Source organism: Hipposideros armiger, unplaced genomic scaffold (genome assembly GCF_001890085.2).
Source record: "Hipposideros armiger isolate ML-2016 unplaced genomic scaffold, ASM189008v1 scaffold_272, whole genome shotgun sequence".
NCBI classification, from domain to species: Eukaryota; Metazoa; Chordata; class Mammalia; order Chiroptera; family Hipposideridae; genus Hipposideros; species Hipposideros armiger.
The window spans coordinates 1128979-1142002 of record NW_017731622.1 but is presented as its reverse complement, the minus strand read 5'-3'; the positions used below and the strand labels follow the sequence as shown (position 1 = coordinate 1142002).

The 13024-nt window shown below is 48.5% G+C and overlaps 1 protein-coding gene across 43 annotated transcripts in view; it reads left to right on the top strand.

The window, feature by feature from the left end:
- KCNMA1 (potassium calcium-activated channel subfamily M alpha 1) overlaps window positions 1-13024 on the top strand; it is a 744819-nt gene that overhangs the window by 63324 nt on the left and 668471 nt on the right. The gene's annotated exons all lie outside the window — the stretch shown is intronic.

Sequence of the window (13024 nt, the reverse complement as noted above, 5' to 3'; positions counted from 1 at the left end):
AGGGGAAGGTGACCACTTGCAGGAAGCTGGTGCTGGGTGTAGGGCAGAAGGACTAGAGGACAGTTGAGGTTCAGTCTAATGAGGACAGTCACAAAGTGTGGTTGTTGCTGGAGCTCCCGCTGTTACAGAGATGGGTGCTGCCAGGAGTGTGATTGGGCTGAGCAGGCAGTGACATCTCGGCCCTCTCACCACCTGCTTGAGTTATTGCAGTTGCCTCCCGACTGCTGTGCCAGGTTCACTTCACTCCCTTCTGCAGGGTGTCCTGCACGCAGCTGCCAGGCTAATCTCCCCAAATGTTGACTTCATGATGTCACTGTGAACTCCCTTTGCTCCTCTCTGGGCTGAGAGACTTGAACTCCTCAATCCCAAAGTCAAGGCCTCTGCTCTTAGACCCTGCTTGCCTTTCCCACCTTCCTTTCCTCGTCTGCTCTCCATGAATCCCACTTCACCTGGACTGGTCTACAGTGTGCCCTGAATAAGCCCTCATGACATACTCGTTCTTATCTGGAATTCCCTCCCCTGCCCCTAGGGGTCCTAGTTCCTGTTCATTCAGAGCTCCATTCATTCTTGATTCACTCAACACTCATCTATTAAAAGGCAGCTCCGTGCCAGGAAAGGCTGGGAAAACTGAGACGTACAAGTCCCTGCCCTTTGAAGGGCTCTCAGTTTAGGGTAAGAGCATTATGAAAGCATCTTTGATCAGTGCGGTGAGAGCCACTCCAGGCCGTGCACAAAGCCTCCTCTTCCAGGAAGCCTTCACTGATTGCTCTGTCACTGTGTCTGGCCCTTGGATGGAGCTCTACAGATCCCAGTCTCTGTTCTTTTTTTCTAGTGCCATGTTTTCTGCCTGGTGTTATTCACTTTATTTTACTGCCGGTATCTCTTGGACTTTATCCTAAAGGAACATACCACACTGTGCTGCACCATGTGTCTATTAATAGGAAGACGTGTTTATGTTGAGGTCTGAATACAAAGCATGTTCACATCCGTGATTCTCTCTGATTCTCATAACATAATGGGACAGGCAGGATGGGATCAGCCCCAGCTGGCAGAGTGGTAAGCGAGTTGCTCACAGGCATGCGGCTAATAAGTGGCAGAGCCAAGACTAGGGCCTGGGGTCTTGCTATGTATCTGCCACACAGCCCCATGGAAGGGTGCATGGAGGCAGTCCTGTCACCGTGGACTCTCCCCTGGGCCTGCAGTGTGTGTCAAGGTGTATGTCTGGGTAGGACGAGAGAGTGGAGAGGAAAACCTTGCAGCTGAAGTCCAGGGGATTCATTAAGGAGTAAGGAAGTACATGGGAGACAGGCTGGTTAGATAAAGGGGGATTTGTATCCTGAGTTCTTCTCCTTCAGGCACCCCACTGCTCCCCTTCCTCCATGGAGAATGGGAGGAGCTGGATGGAGAGAGAGTAGAGGGAGTGTGGGAGGTAGGGCTGGAGTTGGATAGGATGCATCAGCAGAGAACAGGTGACCAGGGCTTGGGGACAGGCAGTCAGGAAACCATTATTTCTCCCTGTACGATGGGCCCTTGAGTTTGCCGTGTCACCTAGAGAGGAGGAAAAGCATAAGGTCCAATGATGTAGATTAAAGGTTTGAGAAGTCAATGCAGTTCTTTAAAGTATTTAGGGGAACTTGGGACAAGGTATGTAGAAACTGGAATCTCAGCTCCTTTTCATCTTGGCTGTTGGTTTTTGGTTTTGCAGTTATAGCAAAGGTGCTGCCAATGTGAATGCTGGATAGTTGGAGTGCTTGGGCTTTTGACTCTCAGCTGTTTGTGCTACCTATGTGTTAAAAAAAAATCTTACCTTGCTTTAACAAGAACAAAAGTGTGTTTCTTTAGCCTGGGCATGAATAAAAAATAGTTGAACTTTTTTTTTCCTTTTGCTCAAGTTTAAAAATAAAATAGTTACCTTTGGGCTGAGATCAAGAATGGAAAATTTCAGGGCATAAGAGTAATTTTTTTTCCATCTGTTCTGGCAAGGGATGATAAGGCGTGTTGATGGAAGGCTGTGTGTAAACGTCAGTTTTGAGTCCCACCGCCCTGCTGCTTTGGTGTCTGCTTGGTTAGGATTTCTTGAATGAAAGGCCCCTCCATGCTCCTGGCACAACCGAATATGCAGAGTACAGGAGAGGCGTGCAATTGACTAGAAGCTACTCACTGGGATAGGCAGAGGAGGAGGTGATTAAAATTAATAGAAGCTTCAGCTTCTTCAAAGGTGGTTTTATCACCTAAATGATCAATTACTGAAGCTTCAGCTTGGGTAGTGACAAGTGTGTAAAGATAACTGCCAGGCCTAGGGAATTGCTTTGGAAAGTGAGAAAAAGGACGGGGACACTGGAATTTTCATTAAAAAAAAACAAAAAACACCTGGATACAAAAAACAAAAGTCTGGACAGTCCTTGACTACTGTAGTTCATTTTGAAGGGTATTATAGTTACAGCTTAGTTAGTTTGAGACACTCTATTCTCACAGTTCAATACTATTAAGGCATGAAGAAACTGTTTTGTGTATGTCAATTTTACTGTTTCTGACAACATCTTCCGAGGCAACAGACTGCTTCGGATGTTAATGCTAAATTTAGAAGCTGCCTCCAATGGATGCTGCAGTCAGTCACACGAAATTCAGGTGCTTCCTCAAAAAAATCTGAATACCCATAGATCTGGCACAGTCACTGGTGGAAAGTTGGGCAGCTGAGTCTCTTAGGATCCTGGGATTGTCAGGGTGTGGCATCCCAGCTGCGGACCAGGCTCTAGACATGTGCATTAACAGATATTTATTGAGCAGAATCAGCATGGGTGGAGAAAAGATTAACAGCCACGAACAAACCCTGAAAGCACCGTCCAGGCCCCTGTGTTTTCATTTCGGCTCTGTCACCAGCCGCGTGACCTTGGGCCTGGTGCTTCCCCTAGCAGCCTAGGTCTCCTCATCAGTAACACGAGGGTGTTGAATCAGATATGCTCTAGGGTCCTTTCCATATCCCCAACCTGTAATTAACAAACCAAAATTCAAAACTTCAAGGAAGAGCTTTAGCTCTCTCTTATCTGGGCTGTTTGTAGCGGTCACAATTGATAACACATTGGAAAACTTCCCTTCTGGTTAAAGTAGCCGTTGCCCTAAACTCTGAAAGTATCTCCATCACTCTGGCCCCTTCCCTGAAAGCCTCTGGGCCTCCCACGAGGCAGCTACTAAAGGCTCAGGTTGTGGCACTGCAGGGGGGCCTCCAGCTTCCACTCATTTTCATCTTGATGGTCATGACCCTGCCTACATTGTTGTGAAATATATTGACTATTATCCCCACCCCATCCCCTGGCTTATGAATACAGTTTCTGGGTGGAGTCCCTACAACTGATATAATTACCTTATGTCTCTGTTTCCATACCCGAATATGGAGCTAATCAGAAGCAGCAGAGTGGAGATTGTCATGAGGGTGGGTTCTGAAACTGGACCGCCTGGGTTTAAGTCTTGGCCCTGCCATCTATTAACTGTGTGACCTTGGGCAAATCATGTAGCCTTTCTACCTCAATTCATTCCTTGCAAAATGGGGATAATAGCACCTACTTTATCAAGCTGATGGTGAGATTGAATAATACATATGCAATGCCTTGAATAGAATAAACATGGTAGATAGCTCTTGGTGTGCGTGATATTAACATACACATCTGTATCATAGGGCTTTATCATATATCCAGTGAGCTAATGTCATCAGGAGGGGCCTTTCGCCTGTGCCAGGCTCTCACTAAGCATGCACCCTCCTCATCTTCCCAGTGTCTCCAGGGCTGGGTCACCTGTGGTGACAGAAAGGCTGGCCAAAGAGCCCTAGTTCTTTGCTGAAACCTCAGCTAGAGGAAGGCCCCCTCGGACCCTGTGGCCCCACAGTTTGCTGGTGGGACTTTGGAGGTGGCAGAGGAGGGTACTCGAGGTGGAGAATGGACCCGACTGCGCCACCCTCCGCCTGGCTGTGGGAATGAAGGTCCCGACAAGTGTGCCTCTCTAAGGGCCTCCTGGCTGGGGTGAGAGGTCAGGTGCTAAGGTCCAGTCTCCTGGTGGAAGTCACAACCACACTAGAGACCACTTGAGTGCAGCTCTTGGGGGCTGAAGAGCCAGCTACTTAGCACCCAGGAAACTTGATACTTGAGTCTGGAGCCAAAGCTGCTCAGAAGAGACGTGAAGGCGCTAGGTCCCACAGACTGTAAGCCACCTCCACGCTCTCTGGTGGCCTTGCTGCCACTAGGTCACGCTGCTTCCCTCTCTGTCTCCTCGTCAGTGATAGGGTGGCATTAGCTAGATCTGGGGCCTTCAAACTTTATTTTTTTCCTGGAGACCCACAATGAGACATCCATTTTATTTTTCAACCCAGTACACACAGCCATGTATACAAATGAAAGTTTCATGCCGCAGCACCTTTCTATATGCAATACTTAGTACAGTAATACCTTGGTTTGCAAGCATAATTCGTTCTGGAAACAAACTACTCGTATTGCAAGACAATGCTCGTTTATCACGTTAAAATGTATTAGTAATGTTTGCTCATCTTGTGGAAAACTTGCAAACCACGATACTTGCAATCCAAGGTTTTACTGTATTTTCTACACTGTTATGTTGTTTTTGTTTCAGCTGAAATTGCTTCTGTGATGTGCTCATGAGCCATAGCCTGCAGTTTAAACACACCAGTGTCAGTGGTAGTTGAGGGCCTTGAGCGCTGTTTGCTGATCCTGCTGGGACAGCAATGGAGGAAGCAGCGTCTTGTCTGTGTTGGACCAGAGACTGTGAAATGTCTGGTGGATGATGCCAGCCAGATTTTTAATTCCAGAAGTCGAGTCAGAAGCTGCTACTTCTGTTTTCTTCTTTCCCTCCAAAAGAAGTGGGTATTTATATAGACTCAAAGCTATGGAGATGATACATGTAGGGCTGTGGTTCCTCCCCCAGGATTCCCCAGTCCTGGTTGGAATGAAAGGGGGTATCCTTGCCAAAGAGGAGAGCTGGGGGTGACCCCCTCTCACCCTGTGGAGGATGATAGTGTGGTCCTGGCTCCTTCTCAGCACTGCTGGGTCCCTCAGCCTTTCCACCAATGGGCTCCAGTTGCAGCACCATGGACGGGGCACACGTATGGCACATGTGCACGGCATTTCACAGTCGCGCTGCCCAGACTCATTGAAGTCCTGGAGTGGCACCTACCCACTGCACCAGCTGCTGACTCGAGTTGCTGGATCATGGGGGTGTCTGGGATCACAGTTGGAGGGGTCAGGGTGATGGTGGGCATGCTGGAGTTTGGGGCAGAAGCTGCTTACCAACATGTAAAGATCATTTCAGTGTTTTAACACTGGTAGAGCAGCACCAGTGCATCCATCTGAATCTCAGCCCCGGGCATATATCCTGCTGCCTTGGCAGACCACCATTAGACCGCACCTCCTAGGGAGCAGTGGAGGGTGGTCTGGACACCTACTGAGTGTTGACAGGGACTGGGCTCACCGAGAGCATGGAGAGTGACTAGCTTCTGGGCTGCAACTTCAGGCAATAGGAGCCCATCAGGCCTTTTCAAGCGTATGGCCAGAAGACCGTCACTGGCATTCCCAGGGTAGCATCGGTACCTAAATGTACACCATTGCGTTGTGATGAAGGTGTGTCAGCAGCTCGCCACCTAGGGTTTATACGTGGACAACAAATACTTTAAAGAAAAAAAGACTCATTAGGAAGTGTATTTCTTGGGGAGGCTCTGAGACCTCACAAGTGGGGACTGTGCCAGGGTTTTTATTAAGACACCTGGCTTGATGCTTACTTCCCAGCCTCTGCTTCTTGGGTTCATTTTGTGCCTTTTGCTCTCTTCCATCTGGGTGCTCAGAGATCTTATTTGGAATTCCAGGATTGCCCTTGAGGCCTCTCTTGAGATGCAGCAGTATTCCTGATTGGCAGGGGCAGGCCTAGACAAAAAGGTACACGGTTGATAACTTCGTTGTAGGAACCTATTTCCTTGGAACCAGCCAGAAGCCTGGTCCCTTCTCCCTTAGGGCACTGGCCACCTGTGGTACTTCCTGGCATTGCATTTAAGCCAGTGAATCACGGGTCAGAGTTCTCAGTTGCTCTCTTCCAGGGCCCCGATTGTTCCTCTCCCTCTGCCCCTTCCCTGCCCCAGCATCAGCATGATCAAGTGGATCTGATGAAATAACCATCTACTCACGGTGAGAAAGGTGTGGTACTTAGCACACCCCTGCCTCTACAGTCTACACTCTGAGGGAGGGGCCACTCAGGTGTCCCCTGACTCATGAGGCGTGTCGTACCCATTTCTGTTCTTACGTTCGTAAGACCAGACTTAAGAACATTCCAGGGGTCAACTGGAATCTGGAGAAGTGGAAACCCGCTTTCTGAGGCTTTTCCTTATTCTTGTAAGACGGGTAAGAATATCCACTTCACAGGCTTGTTGTGACGATCAAATGAGATAGAGAACTTGAGAAAGCCTTGGAAATTATTCAGGTCAAGGTGAAAGGAAAGGATTTATTATTATTAATTAGTATTGCTGTTATCTCGCATTTGTAAACCCAAATGCCTTATTTGATGGGTACAATCTTTATACACTCGTAATTTCAGCCTGGGATGTTAGCTTACTTGCTTAGAGAATGGTGTAAAGAGAAAAAAATCACTTCCTGAGCATTCTTAATTTCTTTACTTGGCCAGAGTGCTTAAATTTTTTTGAAAACTTGGGGGAGAGGGATTTAGATTCACCCACTGCCTCTTCTAATAGCACATTATTATTGTGTTTTCTACATCTCCTGTTCATCTCTGGAAACCCTAAAGAGGATGAGAATTATATTCTCTGTCCCTGCCCAAGAGTCTCCCATGAAGCATATAAACAGTATTGAACTGCGCACTTGTTTCTCATAAGCACAACTGGGCTAATATTGTAGACATGTTTCTGTCACCTCTGGCTGGATATTTGTGTTTGTCCACATATTCTGTATGCCCAGGGCACAGGCTGTGTAGGAGGGACTTATGCCCTCCCAGCTGGAGAAGGTCCGTAATTCACAAACTCCACATTGAAGGGTTAATCGTGGCTTTGATTCATAGTGCTCCTGAAAGCTCCTGGCAGTGATTGACAGCTGCCAAGATTGAAATAATGAGCCCAGAGTCCCTGATTCCCGGCGAACTACTCTGGAGTTCATTTCCTTGGGTAGCTCTTCCTACCTTTCAGAAACCTGCCTCTTGTGCGGCTGTTCACTCAGAATATGTCACATCCATCTCCTGCTCCTTTGCCAGACTTAATTGCCAGAATCATCTGAGTGAGTTATTTATGTTAGTCTCCAACCAACCAGCGATTGCAGCTAGAGCACCATCAAATAGAACACATGCTTGAGTGCTTTGGTGACTGACTTTCAGTCCTGGTCCTGGCAGGGCCTATAGGAGATGGGTTTGACGCATTGGGGTAGGATGGTGCTTGTGATCGATGGGTCAGAGGCTGGAGCTGGGGATGTGCCCCAGTGATTGTATTTTCTTAGGGTGCTTTTCTCCCACAAGTGTGCATCGTCGCAGCATGACCACTGGGTGTTGATGGAAGATGGTGCCCTGGTGTTGGGAATGAGGAAGTTGGCTGGGTGGGCTCGTGACACAGGGACCCATGGGTCATGAACACGTCTTGATCCTCAATTCTGGATGGGTCTGCTCCATATCTCGGGGGTCCTGGGTTTCACTGATGCAGCATGATCGTAGCTTTGCAATGAGCGAGGAGTGGCTGTATGGTGTCCCTGTCTTCGTCAGGGGCAGCATACGGACACTTCCATAGGAGCACCTTAGAAGTCTGTCACCTGAGTTACAATTTTCAATCCCTCCCAATCATGTTGAAAACTATAATTCTATTTTTAAAAATGAAGAAACAGGCTCAGCGAGGTTGAGTGACTTGCCCAAAGTCCCCCAGGTGGCAGGTGGTAGAAAGTGGTTTGGAACTTGGCTCTTTCTCTCTGGCCGTGCCATGCACCCACTCTGGATTCTTGGCCAGTCCTTTCTGAGAGGAGCTCAGAATGCTTTAGATAACCTGCATTTTGTCGTCGTTCCTTTATAGAATGTCAGCATTTGCCTACGTTAGTTCTTTGGTGTAGTGATGATCGAGACTGTAATAATCCATTTGAATTTACCTAGTTGATGCCAGCACAGAACTAGGGCCCCCAAAACATAACCAAGATTCCTGGCTTCTCCAGCACTAACTTCATCTCTGGATGTCACCCTCATGAAGCGTATATGTGTGCAAGGGGGATGGGGACGCTAAGTTTGGATCTCTGGACTGTTCCCTTTTCGTCTGTTTAGTTTAACCTCCAAAGGCCTACACCTCATTCTCTGTGCCAAATGGAAAATGATGTTTTTATATTGCTTCATACATCATTCTGAAATCCAGCGTGGAGGCTGGGAGCTTGGGACACTTCAAGACAAGTGGCACAGGACTCAGCTTAAAGATATGAGACGCTCTTGGAGTTTTTTGTTGAGAAGTTGGCTGAACTAGCAGGACTTAGGGTTTTACAACTGTTGTTTTTACATTTGGTTCAGAAAGACAACCTTGAATAAACATGTGACATTGAGGTTTCATTTTAGTAAGTGATTTTTTTTCCCCCTGCCTAAAGAGAGGTTGGTTATTCCTTGATTCTAATTTTCAGGTTATTTCTTCGAGATCTCCATTTTTGGGATTTTTTTCCCCCTGACCCACAGGGTCTTCAGTCCTGGATTCTCACTTCTTATAATAGAAATGACCCTTGACCTATAGAGTTTTATTTGGGCTCAAATCAAATCCCAAGAAGCACCAAAAGCCTTGTGACTTTGTCATGTAGTCACCCTGGCCTGGGAGGAAGGGCCCTGCTGTTCCCACCTTTGAGGTACATCAGCTGCACCTCACCATCTCTCTGTTCCCCCAGCCACCCAGGCCGCTTTTGTAGAACGGATGCCCTCCTGTTCTCAGTCAGGGGAATTTTTTGTCTGATATACGTTTCTGTGGTATGCACGTGTGTGCTCACATGTGTACGTCAGAGTGAAGAGGTGGTGAGGGGAGAGGTTCTGTAGCTAGAGTTTTCCGTACGGAATGGTTTTTCTCAGGAGAGAAATTGTTTTCCTCATGATGGGAGAAGCAGTAAGTGGGCAGTGCCAGCCCGACCACATCCCCGTTTTGATTGCCTGTTCCTGCATCTTCCTCGTTTCCCACCTTCCTCACGTCCCTCAGGAACTTCCTGGTCCAAGAGGAAGCGCGGTGATGGTGGACTCCATGGGCTTGGTGCCATGACCATGACGTCAGGGCTTTTTAAGTTCAGGGAGTCTTTGCAGATGGCAGCGTTTCCAGGAACAGGAAGGCCTTGGAAAATACGTGGGCTCATTAGCTGGAGGCAAACATTCTTTTGGACGCTTTCTTGGTCTTCATTTCCAAATTGGAAAAGCAATTTCTGCGACTCTTCCTCACCTCATCAGAGAGGACTTTGTTCCCAGGGAAAGTCTTTGGGAAGCCTTGGACTGTTTCTCTGCTGGGCCCCGTGGTATAACCTGGGCTTCCAGAGGGTTAAAGAAATAGCAGACTTGCCCCTGGATGCGGGAAATCTGGCTGGGACCAGGTCACACCAAGGAAATGGTTTGGCCTGCTTTGAAGAGCTTATATAAACTCTTTTAGCCCTCCTTCTGCCCCCATAATGTAGGTACATACTGGTTGTCCCTGCTTTCAAGAGAGGAAACAGCCCAAGAGACTTAAGTAACCTGATTAAAGTCACACGGCTGATAAATGAGGCATTAGGATTCTCACCTGGGCAGAGGGTCCCTGGAGGTCTCGGGTTTAGCCACTGCACACACTGCCTTTTCCCGAAGTAGACCCGCCCCATCCCACGGGCTCCCATGCACTTTCCTGCTTCCCTTTACACGGGCAGGGCTCTCCCTCGTAGGACTCGCCCTGTTTCTTTGCAGACAGTTCTCCCAGCCTCCTGCATCCAAACCCTTTCCTTATCCCTCCAGGTTTCAGCCACACCTGGAAATTGAAGATGTGTCCAGGGAGTGGTTTCCCACATGGCTCGGGGAGGCCTGTGCCTCTGTCACTGACATTGGACCTCCTTCTTGCCACTGTTAGCCTTTCAGTGGGGCTGGAATGTGTAGGTGTCTATCAGCTTGGCACTGTAGTGTCCCCTTTGTGGAAGCAACTTCCCAGAGCCATCCCCAGGAGAGGGTGACTTCTGTGCACACGTCTGCTTTCTTAGAGATGACTGGTGTAGATGTGCTGGCCGGGCTCCTGGTCCTTCCTCTGTGCTCCTGACACATGTGCTCGGGGAGGGACGGCCTCCCCTGAGGGACCAAGGCTGCAGCATCTGCCAAGCCCCGGCTAGACTCTCCAAGCATCACTGTACTCCGAATTACTTAATTAAGGACGCATCCTAGTCGTGTGCTGTCCCAGGCACTGGGCAGGGTAAGTTAAGTTGGAAACAGTTCCTGGCCTCTTGGGGGTCCCCCGCTAAGGCTGGGTGGTACTTTTCTCAGAAGAGCATTGATCATGGGGCTCAGGGGCTGGGGATCCAGTCTGCCTTTGCCCTTCTTTTTCTGTGGGTCCCCGTTTTCTTATCTGTAAAATGAAGGCCTTAGAAACTTGGTGCACAACGTGACACCTTAAACTGACACAATGATATACGTCAGTTATATTGCAATAAAGCTGGGGGGAGAAAAAGAACTTGATGCTTTTGAGAATTTTCTACTGACATTTTTTAAGGGGAGAGAAGAATATAGGTGAATAAGCCCCTCCCTCCATTCCTGCCTCCCAAACACAGGAGCATAATCCAAAGTCACCCCGCTCTATGTGCAGGTTTTCCCTGTCACTCCATGATTTAATATAAAAATGGTGTTTTCCCTACATCTTTGAATCAACTTTATAGTCCACAAGGCTATCCCCTGAGTGGCTTTGTATACCCCTGACACAAAATCTTGGTTGGGGCCTTACCCCTGGGGGGCCAAACTTGCGGAGCAGGGCCTGTGCCCTGCTTGGGTTCGGGGGCAGCGTATAAAACTAGTACCCCACAGGGACTCCCCTTTCTGCTAGTCTCAGGGTCTTATTCTCAAGCATTTTAGCATCTTTCCTTCACAGACTTAATGATTATGCCCGCATCTTGCCTTAGAAATGTTCCACCTTTGAAAATGTGCTCAGAAGGAGCATGTGCAGCCGTCGCCACTCCCCAGCCATGCTTGCTTCTGCTGAGACACGGCCCGGATTCCTGGGGAGAGACATGCCCAAATCTGAGATGCTTGCTTGGGAATGCTTCCCAAGGCTTCTTCCAGCTCTCCTGTTCTGTGGGGTACATGAGGTCACAAAGCTAAGGTGGGCATGCTAACGACTGTGTAGATGGCATAGCAATATGTTAATGGCAGAGATATAAAGGAAAGTGAGGCGGCAGAGAACAGTGTAGAATCCCAGAGGCAGCTCAAGGCCCCAGGGACTTCCCAGGGACAGCCGCAGAAGGAAGACAGCCCCGATGCTGTGCCACCTCTCGGGAGCAAACAAGCTCACGTCTACACCGCAGACACTGAGAGCGAGGCAGCCCCAAGCCAGAACCAAATCAGATGGGAGCCTCTGGGGAGACATGATACTATCTGGCCTCTCATCCGTCTTCTCTGACACCCCACCCTCCCAACCGGATGCACTAGGATTTCCTCAAGACGTAGGTTTTGTCTCTGCCTTCTTTCCCACTTTTCTTTGCTCAACCTCGGCCCTGGTGGTGAGCAAACCAGTCATAAGCATCATGGCCGGCTCAGGGGAGTCTCTGGGGTCCCTATACAGCCCTTGAATCTTAATACTTTCCTCCACACTCTGTTCTCTCTCCCCCCTTGGCATCTTCCCCTTCTGCAAGGAAAGCTGTCATATCCCTGAATAAACTAGCACTTTTACCCTTCAACATTGGCACTGGAGAAAAATACGTCACGTGGGCAAAAGGGGGCCGCGTGTCCCTGTCTCTCTCCAATTTTACCTTCCTATTGGAGGATTTCTCACTTATGAGTACTGTCACCAAGACACTAGTTTTACGGGGCCACCATTTTTCTTGAACTGTGGTGGGCCAAGCTTGGGTGTGTGGCTTTCCAACCTTTCTTTAATTCCTTACGTTGTGTTGGGAACCCAGCCTGGCATTCACACAGGACTTTGCCGAAGACTTGGGGATAGCAAAAGGGAAGTAAGCGGTGGGTAACATGGCCAGATAACTGCCTTACAGGGCTTAACTTACCCCTCTTAGGTCACCAACCCCCTGCTGGCGACGGCGGGGGTGTTTGACCTTCCTCCATGAGCTGGGGTTGCTGCTCTCTCTGCAGCTCACAACTAGGTATCTGCTCTTCTGGAAATCCCCAGGCAGAAGAGTTTGACTCAGAGAGAGATTCAAGGACCATCTTCTTGTCAGTTTGAGGCCCAGGGGACAGCTCCCCTGTTAGAAGCTGTCCTGTTCTTTGTGACTGAAATAGGGAGTGAGAGCTTCCCTTTCTTATTCCGTTACACTTTCTCCCAGTCTGGAGGGGCGTGGCCTCATTCCTAAAATCCTGATGGAAGAATTCAACACAGTAAGCTCAACACTTCCAGCCAGATATTAGGAAGGGTAGGGCACCTACGTTTCCTTCTCAGTAGAGGCAGGTCTGGTAGTGGGTAGATATGTGTGCCCCAGGGTCAGCGTGCTTGGACTGTAGTCCTCTGCCTGCCTTTACTCGTTGTATTCCCCTGGGAAAGCAGCTTCCCTGCTCTGGGCCCCAGCTTGCTTGTTTGTAGAGTGTGCATATTTATAGTGCCTTCCTCTGTGTTGAGGGCTTCTCGTGATTGTAGGATTTTTAAAAATTATTTTTTATTGTGAAATACACATTTTTTAGAATTAGTTTCAGCTGTACAACACAGTGCAATAGTTATACTTTTTACCCCTCAAGGTGACAACCCCCCTCCTCCAATCCGCCACCCCACTTCCCCCCAATATCATACATATCTATTACAATTCCCTTGACTCCACTCCCACACTATATTCCACGTCCCATGACCATATATATATTCACTTATAGTTGA